Source organism: Mercenaria mercenaria, chromosome 4, assembly GCF_021730395.1.
Source record: "Mercenaria mercenaria strain notata chromosome 4, MADL_Memer_1, whole genome shotgun sequence".
Classification (NCBI taxonomy): domain Eukaryota; kingdom Metazoa; phylum Mollusca; class Bivalvia; order Venerida; family Veneridae; genus Mercenaria; species Mercenaria mercenaria.
This window is the reverse complement of record NC_069364.1, coordinates 56,498,983-56,511,912: the sequence shown is the minus strand read 5'-3', so window position 1 is coordinate 56,511,912 and position 12,930 is coordinate 56,498,983. Positions and strand designations below refer to the sequence as shown.

The window sequence follows — 12,930 nt, the reverse complement described above, 5'->3', positions numbered from 1 at the left end:
CTAGTTCACCAGGATTCAAGTCCAAAGCCTACAAGACGTATGCGCATCCTATTACAGAGATTACCGCTTCCGTCTGGTCTCCACATCAACAATACAACAGCTGTAGATGTCCAATGCAGGACAGTTGGCTCAGTCAAAAATGACTTCTTCCACAAAGGCAGCGCATTTTCCATGCTTCAAGATTTAAATTGTACCCTACAGCATCGATATGCGACAAATCCCAATATACACAGCGCTACAAGATCCAAAATAAGTGTGTTGACCATTCCCTGGTCCGTTTCCCATCCTTCCCCAATCAAAACCACGCAAGAGCCATAACCTACGCCTCAGGCAAATATGAAGTTTTTATGGAATAACCTCCGCAAAGCGCCGTAGACCTGCCCACACCCGGCACTGGCATCCCACCCTGTTTACATACGCTGCTTTAACATTTTTACATAAAGAGAGGCGACACACATTTTAACCGAATTGGGGGAATATTCTAGTAAGAGGGGTTCAATAATGATGATGATGATGATGATGATGAATATAAAATCTTTCATTTTGCTTCTGAATTTTCATCCCTATTTTATACACACCCGGGAATGTGAGGATTGAGTTTCACAGCCTCGTTGTTTGATTTTCAAATTCTCGTATAACTCAAAATGTGTATCTAAATGATTAGTGACACAAATAACGTTTGAAAACAAATTTATAGCGGATAAATTGGCAATTCTTCAAACATAAACAATATAAGTTTGCACTCCATAATGAGCAAATAGAAATTTCCTAATTTTCCATCAATGGGTTTACATTTGTATTGCATTTGGCCGAATATCCAGTATTTCTTGTTCTGAGTCTACGGCTGTGGTTTGAGCATAACCCCCGTAGTTATCATTAGTCATTGTCCGGAATATCGCATGTTACAGAAGCTGGAGGGTATATAGAAACATTTACAATCAGTTCGGAGCATGCATCTCTCGCTGTACTTGGGGGTCTACAAAGGGTGGCGGTGTACAACAATTCGTCCCTGACACGGGAAAAACCATCAATACAAGATTCATTCATGGTCTTGATGTCACTTGCTGTATTCTAAAGCTGCAGACTGAAACAATATATTTTAGAAGTAAGTTACAGAAAGAAAAGTTTAAGATCAACGATAACTTGTAGACCAAAAAAAAAAAACACAACAGAAATGAATTAATGAACATAAAAAAGAACTTATCATTTATTAAGGTTTCCAGCTAACTAATGCCAAATATTAAAAAAAGATAACTATATATATCGTTGAAATCTTTACCGACAGAGACGTTGTCAGAAGGAAATCGCAATAAAAATCATTTTACTCACAAGATTTTTACCACAAAAAGCTCAAAAGGCGTTTAGAATTTCCAGACCGTCGCTGTCATCAAACCGGACATCTCTTGTGTCGCCGCCGACATCGTTTCCAGCAGCGCTGTCCAAAACAATCGAATTCCTCTTTATTTTCTGTGTTCCTTTCTTATTTCTTGCTGGTTTCTTTGTCATCTGCTCGGTTCTAACCACATCGTTGAATATATCGCTTCGGCTTGCTTTTGCCATGTAAGGGAATCCAGGGATCAAATCATGCTGATTGACAAAATTTTCAGCGCTCGGAGATTTGTAAACCCTGGTTACAATAATGTCATCATTGTCTTCCATTTCGTTTCCATCACATTTCGCCGTTATGCAGCAACAACATAAATGAAGAAATCGTGAAAGGAACGATTTTCTCCGCTTATCAGGCATTGTGTTTTGTCGAAGTTTTTGTGCTACGGTAACAAAATGGAGATGCTATGAAACAACGTCAACGTTATGACGTTAGTTTATTGCGTCATAAAGAAACTTTTGACACGTACGCAGTAATCTCCCCTTACCACTACAGTAACCAAACTCCCAGTGATTATCTCCCATAGCATACATTAGAGAGCCACAACAGAAGGTTACCGCTGTTCGGCAGTTGATGTTTGTATGTGCCATTTTTTTCATATTTAAAATATCAGGAAAGTCGCTCTGGATCTATAAACATAATTATCCATCAACCCGCAAAACAATGTTTTGAAATAGGCATATTGTATTTCTATGGCCTTGACATAGCAAACAGAGAAACAGTTGTCGTAAGCCTACATATACCATATCCATTTCAATATGTATTTGTTAAAGCTCCATAATGCTTTCAGTTTTATATCAACAATAGATAGAGTAATTATCCCAATAACATGAAAGAGCATTAGTGCCAGGTGCTATTAGTTATTAACTCGAAACTTCGAATTACTAAGTCGAAACTTCGAAATTCTAAGTCGAAATTTCGAGTTATTAAGTCGAAATTTCAAAATACTAAGTCGAAATTTCGAGTTATTAAGTCGAAATTTCAAAATACTAAGTCGAAATGTCGAGTTACGTATCTCGAAATTTCGATTTCTTAAACTACAACAGGTCCTGGCCAATATTAGGTACCTGGTGTATCTATCGGATAACCCTACAGGGTCACATGATTAAGCGTTTGCTTATAAAAATATCCCTATTTAAACCATGTTTAAGTCTGAAAGGTTTTCGACCTAGTTTGAGCCCATATGGCAAGGAAATGTAGACATGCTCTACATGAACGTGTAGTAGTGAGTCTGACCAAGACTGGGTTCCTGGATGGATCTAGATTTTGAGGAGAGGTCATAGAAGGTGACTGGGAAGTATTCAAACTTATTTCACTATTCTATTTTGACCATATCTGGAAGGTTTTCGGCCTAGTTCGAGCCCCTACCAATGAAGTTAAAATCTATTGTCAGAAAAAGCGCACTCACATTTTAAGAAAAGGGACCTCACGTAAAGAAAATCCCTTTCTAGAACGTTCATATCTGTAGGTCCAAAGTTTGTTGAAATACACACTGGCCCAAAATCAAGTAGACACAAACCTCAATATGTTACATGCGAAAAATAAACATTAATTGAAATGAGGTTTTATCAAGAAGAGTACATGTATATACTCATTCTGCAACAGTGTAAACAAAATCTTAAATTTCCGTATGCATGGAACGCCAAACTTTATTTAAAGAAGGTAACACATAAAGATATATAACAGTATTAGAACATATTAAACATCTTAAGTTTCAATGTGGCCTTCTATAATATTAATAAAACAGTTCAACACACAAAAATAGATAAAAACTGATTATATAATTATAATACAAGACAGAATTTGAACGATAAACATCTAAATACAACATTCACGCTTGACAAACACTCCATTTAATTAAAAAAAAATGTATACAATCATAAAAAAGTAAAATCACCCAGATATACATTCAACCGTTAAAAGAAAATAAATAAATAGCAATTGCAGAAAAAAAAGTTGTAGGTTATTCAGATCCTAATAAGTATTTTTTGTATTTGCTTTTGAAAGCACTGAGTAAGCGAATCCACACAACGAATATTCTGTGGAATGATATTCCTTACTTTAGCACTATTATAGCCAAATGATCTTTTCATATAATTTGTGCGACATTTAGGTATCATTATGTACAACTGATCTAAGGCCATAATTTTCATTGCTGGAAAATGTTAAAATATCAGATATGTAAGATGGTACAAGACTTTTTGTAGTTTTATATATCATTACTCCAGTATGATATTTGCATCGTTCAGAAAATTTCATCCATCCGAGTTCTTTTAACATTTCAGATTTATTTGTCTGCAATTCTTTATTCAAAACAATTCTAGCAACTCTTCCTTGAAGTGCAAAAATCTTATTTAATGAGCCTTTACTGCATGTATACCAAATTGTGCAGCAGTAATCTAAAACAGACAAAATATATGCATTGTAGAATATTTTTTTTCATATCCTCTGTTAAAAAATAAACAATCCTCTTCAACAGTGCAATTTTTGAGTTAACTTTTAAACATATTTTATCTATTTGTATATTCCACGAAAGTGTATTGTCGATATAAATTCCTAAAACTTTTTGAACTGTTACATTTTCAATGATAGATCCACCAATAGTTAAGTTCAAATTTCTGCAACTGCGTTTCTTGTGTTTTGTACATATTAGCATACATTTTGTTTTTGATGGGTGTAACAGCATGTTGTTTGAAATACACCATTTTTCGATGTTATCTAAATTTTCTTGGAGTTTAATTTCAACAATTTTCATATCATAATCAGATTCATATATTGTCGAGTCATCAGCGAATAGATCAATATTACCTTCGTTTGTTGATAATGCTTTGTCATTGATATAAAGTAAAAATAGCAGGGGACCGAGAATTGACCCTTGTGGAACGCCGGAACTAACGGTCGTTTGTTCGGATCTGAAGTTACCAACTTTGATCAACTGTTTCCTGTTAGATAAATACGACTGGAATAATTTAATTGTACTATCTGTAAATTTATACAATCTTAGTTTATGTAGTAAAATAGAGTGATCAACAAGATCAAATGCTTCCTTAAGTCAAGAAATACAGCACCTACATATTTACCAGAATCTACGTCTTTTATCATTCGTCAATGATAAGTTACTTGTCATTCAGTTGAGCTAATCTTCATTCTGATATTGTCAATTTACATCATTCGACCGTGGTATGTTTAACATTCGGCCTTCGTTTGTTCTCATTCGGCACTTCCAAGTTGTCATTTGACAGTGTTAACTTTGCCAACAGGCAGTGGTTACTTGCCATTCGGCTGTACAAACTTGTCCGACTGCAATGTTAAGTTGACATTTTGGCTATGCTAATTTATCATTCGGCAGTACTAACTTGACATTCGGCAGTGCTAACTTATCAGACTGCAATGTTAAGTTGCTAATTTATCACTCGGCAGTGGTTACTTGTCATTCGGCTGTGCAAAGTTGCCATTCGGCAATGGTAACTTGACATTTGTTCAATGATTTGGCGTTGGTAATTTGACAAATTCATTTTGCGATAATAGAATTCCGCTGAAGCCGGTGGGGTGAGGGTATTGTTGCACATTTCATTACCTCTCGTGAACAAATTCGAGCAAAACGAGTTTGCTGTTACGTTCTATGCTTCCAAAAGATCATTTCGCAAGTTATATTCACTATCACAATAGTCTAAGTGCCGTGTGGCGGCTGTAAAACGTCTCCCCGTAATTGGACTCGGTGTGGTTATATTTTCTGGTCCTTTTGGATCATGGAATACATTTATTTTTGCGGTAATAGAATTCCGCTTTAGCCGGTGCTGTGGGAGTGTTGCACATTACCTCTCATCAATAGACGTGATCAAACCGAGTCTGCTATTAACCTTTAGCCTGCTGGTGGCAAGTGATTATGCCTTTGCGACCAGTGCAGACCACCGTCGGATCAGCGTGCACATCCAGGTCTGCACTATTCGCTATTCAGTCAGTAAATTTTCAGTGAACACCCCGTCGAATAATAAATGCTTCCAAAGAATCTTTTCGCAGATTTTATTTCCATAGGATCTTCTAGTGCATTTTATTTTTACTGTCTTCTTGATCACACTTTTAGGGGGCTTCCGAGGCCGAGTGGTTAAGATCGCTGATTTCAAATCACTCGCCCCTCACCTATGTGGGTTCGAGCCTCAATTTGAGCGTTGAATTCTTCATGTGAGGAAGCCATCCACCAGCTGGCTTACGGAAGGTCGGTGGTCCTACCCAGGTACCCGCTCGTGATGAAATAATGCACAGAGGGACACCTGTGGTCTATCTCCACTATCAAAGCTGGAAAGCCGCTATATTACCTATAATTGTGTCGGTGCGACGTTAAACTCAACAAAATAAATAAATAAATGATTACACCTTTATTCCAGCTTCCCAGAAGTATGAGTTCTGTTTATATATAATTATACACATTTACCAGTAGAAACATTACAAGTTATTTTTTATCATGAGAAATTTACAATAGCATGTCAGTCATTGAGCCAAACTGGTGCTCCCTTCCTGCATTCTGTGATAATACTGCCTAATGGAGAACATGATTTCAGACATAATGTGAGTGCGGGAGCTTGAGGATTCGCTCCCAAGCTGCCTCATACCAATGGCGTGAAAAATGGTATACGAAATCTTTAAGAAAATTGTTCCCACCGGAAACTTAATCAGTGTAACAAATGAATGACAAAATCAAAACCAGCTTTGTGAAACAAATATATTTCAGATTCGTTAAAAGTTAGATAAAAAAAAAACAATAATGATTAAAACAGAAAGATTGGTCAGTAAACCTGAAAGCAAATAGTTTGGAAATGTCCGGGACATATTCACATTTCAAAGTATCATTTGCAAATTAGAGCAAACACGTCTTCGACAAGTTGAAAGGAGTTTTTGAACATCCCTTTATTATGATACTAGTCAGTAGTTTCTTGTTTCGAATTTGTTGCTGCGGTTTGACTGTAATGCTAGTTATTATCAACTGTTGTCATGCCATTTTCAGGACATACTGGACTTACATAGATCCGAGTACGAGTAGACTGTTCGTGAATAACTTAGCTTTTTTTCCATATTATGAAGTCTAAGTGTCCGTGAATACTCGCGAATCGAAAGCCGGTCTCACACAGGTATTCAAACTCGGCCAAATTGGTCAAGAAATTCGTCCCTGGCACAACAAAAGCAACCAAAACATTATTCATTCCTGGCCCTGGGGTCACTTCTGAAGCTGCAGACTGAAATAGTATAATATCAGAAATATGTCAGTAAAAAGGTTAAGTTCAGCATCAACTATAAATTGTAGACTGAAAAACAAACAAATAAAATATGAGAGAAAATGAATCAACATAAAAAATCGAACTTCTCATTTCGGTTTAGGTTTACCTCACACTATGACAAACTAAATGATTCAAAATATTACTTAAAAAGACACTGTGCATACTGATGAAACATTTACCGGTAACCTCCGTTGTCTCTAAGAAATCATAATCAAATCACAAAAATTATGTTACTCACACATTCTGTCTCCCCAAATTGTATCCCAAAGATGCCCGCCATACGGGGCTCAAAAGGCGTTCAGAATGTCCAAACCGTCGCTGTCATCAAACCGGACATCTCTTGTGTCGCCGCCGACATCGTTTCCAGCAGCGCTATCCAAAACAATCGAATTCCTCTTCATTTTCTGTGTTCCTTTCATATTCCTTGCTGCCAAGTTCTTTACTTTCTGCTCACTTCTAGCCACATTGTTGAATACATCGCTTCGGCTTGCCTTTGCCATGTATGGGAATCCAGGGGTCAAATCATGCTTACCGACAAAATTTTCAGCGCTTGAAGATTTGTAAACTCTGGTTACAATAATGTCATCATTGTCTTCCATTTCGTTACCATCACATTTGGCTGCTATGCAGCAACAACAAAAATGTAGAAATCGTGAAAGGAACGATTTTCTCCGCTTATCAGGCATTGTGCTGTCGAAGTATTTGTGCTACGGTAACAAGATTGAGATGCTAAGAAACAACGTCAACGTTATGACGTTAGTTTATTACGTCATAAAGAAACTTTAAACACGTACGCAGTAATCTCCCCTTGCCACTACAGTAACCAAACTCCCAGCGATTATCTCCCATAGCACGCCTTTAAGAATATGCGGCAAAAGGTTATTGCTGTTCGGCGGTTGATGTTTTGCATGTCATTTTGGTAATATCTAAGATATCAGGAAAGTCGCGCTGGAACTATAAATATAAATACCCATAAAAAGATGGTACGCTATAGAAAGAAAAAAGTGTGTTTTTTATATTTTGTCTGTTTTTGAAATAGGCATACTCATGATACTGTATTTCTATGGCCTTGACTGCAGTCATAAATACAGTTTCGATTTTTCTCTTGTCGTTAAGCCTACATATACCATGTTATCTATTTCAGTATGTTATTGTTAAAGTTCCATACTGCTTTTAGTTTTATATCAACAATAGATAGAGCAGTTATCCAAATAAAGACTATGCACAATTACATGGTTTAGGTACTAGAGTAAATACTGCATGAAAAAAAGTATCAGTAATACTTCCAACTATGTTAATCAAAAGACAAACCTTTGGCGCATATATAGGAGAAAACAATTATCATAACATGTGGCCCACATTATCAACAAAGACATCATGGCCCTTTAACTCCTGATATTGAGTGGGTTTTTTTTTTCAATCTAAATAATAGCGACATTGACCTTAATCCTGATGGCTCAAATCTTCAAGCTAGGACTCCATGTAAGTTTTCTATAAGGAAAGTTTGGTGACAATAGCTATCATTTTCGTTATCTTATTCTTCAATGATCGCCTTGAAGAACCTTAAAAATGATTTTTACTCTCATTTTAAGAAAAGGGACCTCACAAAAAAGAAAAAAAAAACTTTCTGGAAAGTTCATAATCTGTGAGACCAAAGTTTGTTGAAATACGCACTGGTCCAAAATCAAGTAGACAAAAAACTCAATGTGTAAAATGCAGAAAATAAACATTAATTGAAATGAGGTTTTATCAAGAAGAGTACATTATACTCATTCAGTATGTTCAATATGAAAGCAAGAGGATTGACGCGTTGTGAACAATTCATTTATAGGTAAATTGTATTACATAAATGGATTTAATACACATACAAATGTTAAGATAAGACAAAATTTATTTTGAGTCGGCAAAACTATAACAAATAAACATTTTAACAACCGTCTAACACGGAAAATTTTAAGAAGATTGTTCCCGCCTGAAACTTAATCAAGGTAACAACGGTGTTTTTCATAAAGAATAACAAAATCAGCTATGTGAAACAAACATATATATTTAAGAGTCGTTAAAAGTTAAATTAAAATGATAATAATAACTAGAACAAAAAAAAAATTGAACAGCAAAACTGAAAACAAATAGTTTGGAAATGTCCGGGATATATTCGCATTTCAAAATGTCATTTGCAAATTAGAAATAATCACGTTTCCGTTAAGTAAATATGTTTTTTTAACGTTCTCTCTGTGTTATGACATCAGTAGTTTCTTGTTTAGAACGTGTTGATGTGTTTTGTGCGTAATGCCAGTTATTATCAGTCCTATCACTTTCCGGAATTACTGAAGTAATATAGTTAGGAGTACCAGTAGATTGGTGAGCATTTTCCAAACAGCGAAATCAAGTGTTCGTGAGTACTACCCGCGAATCGAAAGCCGGTCTCACACGGGTATTCAAACTCGATAACCATAAATTGTAGACTGAAAAAAAATGAGAATGACTAAATCAACATAACTTTTATTTATGTTTAATCTCACACTATGACCTACTAAATAATGAGAAATATAACCTAAAAGAGAAACTATACGTACTGGTGAAACATTTACTGATAACAGCCGTTGTCTAAAAGATATCAATCAAACCACGATGCAAATTATTTTACTCACACACTATCTGTCCAGACTGTGTTTTAAGATGCCCGCCACAAGGGCTCAAAAGGCGTTCAGAATTTCCAGACCGTCGCTGTCATCAAACCGGACATCTCTTGTGTCGCCGCCGACATCGTTTCCAGCAGCGCTGTCCAAGACAATCGAATTCCTCTTCATTTTCTGTGTTCCTTTCTTATTTCTTGCTACTTTCTTTGTCATTTGCTCAGTTCTAGCCATATTGTTGAATACATCACTTCGGCTTGCCTTTGCCATGTAAGGGAATCCAGGGGTCAAATCATGCTTACCTACAAAATTTTCAGCGCTCGAAGATTTGTAAACCCTGGTTACAATAATGTCATCATTGTCTTCCATTTCGTTCCGATCACCTTTCGCCGTTATGCAGCAACAACAAAAATGCAGAAATCGTGAAAGGAAAGATTTTCTCCGCTTATCAGGCATGACGATTTCTATTTTCGGTTGAATATTTTGTGCTAAAGCAACAGAATGGAAATTGTCTAGAAACAACGTCAACGTTATGACGTTTGATTACTACGTCACAGAGGAATTTAGTATAAGTACGCAGTGATCACCCAGTAATGCTCTGCCGCAATATGAGGTAATCTCCATGTTGGGTCTAGTATTTTCAGTCAGTTAATTTTGTATGTTTTGTTGTTGTTGTTTTTTTTTTTTTTTTTTTTTCTTCTTTTTTATTGTTGGTTTTTTTGCAACATTTAGGCTATCCTGTAGTATTTGCCGCGTTAATTATTACATGAATTATCCCATAGAGGTTTTAGAAAGAAATTTTCGAAAGATAAAACACATAAAAGATTGTGTGTGTGTGTGTGTGTGTGTGTGTGTGTGTGTGTGTGTGTGTGTTTTATTATTTATAACGTCTGTTATGGAATAAGCATGGTACCTTTACTTACTGTTTTTCTATTTTAGATACAATGACTTTGAGCATAAATTCCTCTTTAAGTACCTACATATCTAACCTTACTCATTTATCTCATTAGGATGACTTATTATGATATAAATAAAAGACTGATATTTTATAGTAACGACAATCAAAAGTGAACACGCCGTCCTGAAACGTACTATTACTTATATAGCTTAAAGTTGTGTGTGCAAAGAAGAGTATGAATTAGTATGGTGGATAGGACTGATTACTCGGTTAATCGAATCCGAATCGATTACTAGGTGAAACCGGTTTCAATTTTGCAAAATCGCTAATCGCTTTTGAACAATAAACATCACGAATTGTACTTTATCTTTATACATTTCTTTGACTAGCACATACTGACCCGCAGTATATTTCAGCTATAACACATAGAACAAAGTCAGTAGTCTCGGATTTACCTGTTGTGATATGTGTAAATATAAAAAAAATAAAATATACCAAAATATGACTTATTAATTATCACACTGTTTGCGTCCGTAAGTTCCTATAATGTAATCAGCTGCTGGATGTACCTTGATACAGTCGTCAAGAATGAAAACAGCATTTTCAATATAGGGCGGCCGATTAACCGGTTCAGTTCGGTTTCTTACAAAAGATTAACCGGTTTCAAAATTTTGAAATCGTCCCAGCCCTAATTTCTGCCACGAGATAGCTAGATAGTTATCACGATAATTTGTAAACTTTCCAGGAAATGTGTGCATTTTTACGGAGGCATATTTCTGCCACGAGATAGCTAAGTAGCTATCACGATAATTTGTAAACTATAGGCTATTGTGATAAACTCTTCAGAAAAGTTTTAAATATCGAGAAAAATATTAAAGTATCGAGAAAGGTAATCTAGATAATAAATGAAAGTTGTGGCACTTTCAAAAAAAGTATCGAGAAAATAATGTAAGTTATCGCAATGATATGTCCAGGAAACCTTTCACTATTTCGATGATCTTTTCAGAAAACTTTGCTTTAGCAAGATACTTGTTTGAAGTATCACAATAGTTACCTAACTATTTCTTGGCAGAAATATGCCACCATATATTTTTCGTGAGAACATTTCAACAATAAATAATATTTTCTAGATACTTCTGTTTATTTCCTGAAAATGTTTCAGCGCAAAATTTCGCGTTGGTGCTTGGAAATGCCACGAGATGCTCGGTACCTACTACGATAATATTTTAAACTTTCCAGCAAAGTTGTGCATTTTTCTTAAAACACTAAATTATTTTTTCTCGATATGCTTTTTATTTCCAGGAAACTTTAGGCTATTGCGATAAACTTTTCAGAAAATTTCGAAATATCAAGATAATTTCTGAAAGTATCGAGAAAATATATCTGGCTAATAAATGGCAGTTGTGGGTACTTACACAAAATGTATCGAGAAAATAATGTAAATTATCGCAATAATATTTCCAAGAAACCTTACACTATTGAGATAATCTTTTCAGAAAACTTCGCTTTAACAAGATATATAATTGTTTTTGAAGTATGGTGACTGCTTTACTATCTCCTGGCAGAAATATGCCACCATAGAAGAGATCGGTTAGAGTGAGCTCTTCTTTATACTAAAAATGACGTGGAAGGAGGTAAAGGAACTTTGAATTGGAAAGAAAATGTTGGTAAGAGTGAACTCCCCTTATATTGTAAATGGCGTCGTGCGAGGTTGGGGAAGTAACTGGATGGTAACAGGTCGGCGAGAGTGACCTCCCCTTATATTGCAAATAGCGTCGAGGAAGGTATGGGAGGTAACTTTGGATGGAAACAGGTCGGTAAGAGTGACCTCCCCTTATATTGCAAATTGCGTCTGGGTCAGAGACCACCAATTCAAAAAAGTACAGGGGACTTACTGGGAATGAGGTAAGTGTATACCTGGGAATAAGGTAACGTCTGTGCGTTCTGATTGGTCAGTCATGTAAACAAACCCAGGAAGTGATTATTTTTCAAAATTGATATTTTTTTCACTGCATTTACAGTATTTTATCATACATTTTGACAAAATTTGCTACATTTTATGTGTATTGAAAAAAAGTTTTATCAAACGAATTTCTCCCGCCATGTCAATAATGTAAACAGGGGGTCATCTCATTCACACGAAAATTACTTAAATAAAGTATCACTATTCATATGTTTTTCGTCCGATATTTTGGTAGAACTAAGATAGTTCTTGAAAAACTTGTAATTAGATATACATGTTTCGATGTATGGAAGGCCGTACACGCCATAATGTTACAATGTAAGTCTATGGGAAAACAATTGGTGGTCTCTAACCTCTGGGGAGGAAGGGCAGTAACGTTTCATGGGAAAGAAGAGGTCGGTAAGAGTGACACCTTATATTGCAAATGACGTTGACAGAGATAGGAGAAGTAACTTTGGAAAGACGTTGGTAAGAGTGACCGCCCTTTATACTGTAAATGGCGTCGGGGGAGGTAGGGGAAGGAACTTGATGGGAAAGAAGAGGATGGTTAGAGTGGCATCCCCTTATATTGCAAATGGCGTCGGGGGAGGTAGGGGAAGTAACTTTTCACGGGAAAGAAGAGGTCGGTAAGAGTGACCTCCTTTTATATTGCAAATGTCGTCCAGGAATGTAGGGGAAGTAACTTTTGATGGAAACAGGTCGGTAGGAGTGACCTCCAATTACATTGCAAATGGCATCGATGAAGGTAGGGGAAGTACCTTTTCATGGAAACA

At 36.0% G+C, this 12,930-nt stretch overlaps 2 long non-coding RNA genes across 2 annotated transcripts; both read right to left on the bottom strand.

Annotated features, from left to right (window-relative positions):
• Positions 1-673: 673 nt before the first annotated feature.
• On the bottom strand, positions 674-1,583 carry LOC123553407 (uncharacterized). Its single transcript, XR_006686738.2, has 2 exons — positions 1,330-1,583; positions 674-1,084 (listed from the first exon to the last, which is right to left on the bottom strand). It is a non-coding gene; the product is annotated as an uncharacterized LOC123553407 (long non-coding RNA).
• A 4,522-nt stretch (positions 1,584-6,105) lies between these two features.
• Positions 6,106-9,838, bottom strand: LOC123553406 (uncharacterized). Its single transcript, XR_006686736.2, has 3 exons — positions 9,312-9,838; positions 6,899-9,125; positions 6,106-6,618 (listed from the first exon to the last, which is right to left on the bottom strand). It is a non-coding gene; the product is annotated as an uncharacterized LOC123553406 (long non-coding RNA).
• Positions 9,839-12,930: the final 3,092 nt, after the last annotated feature.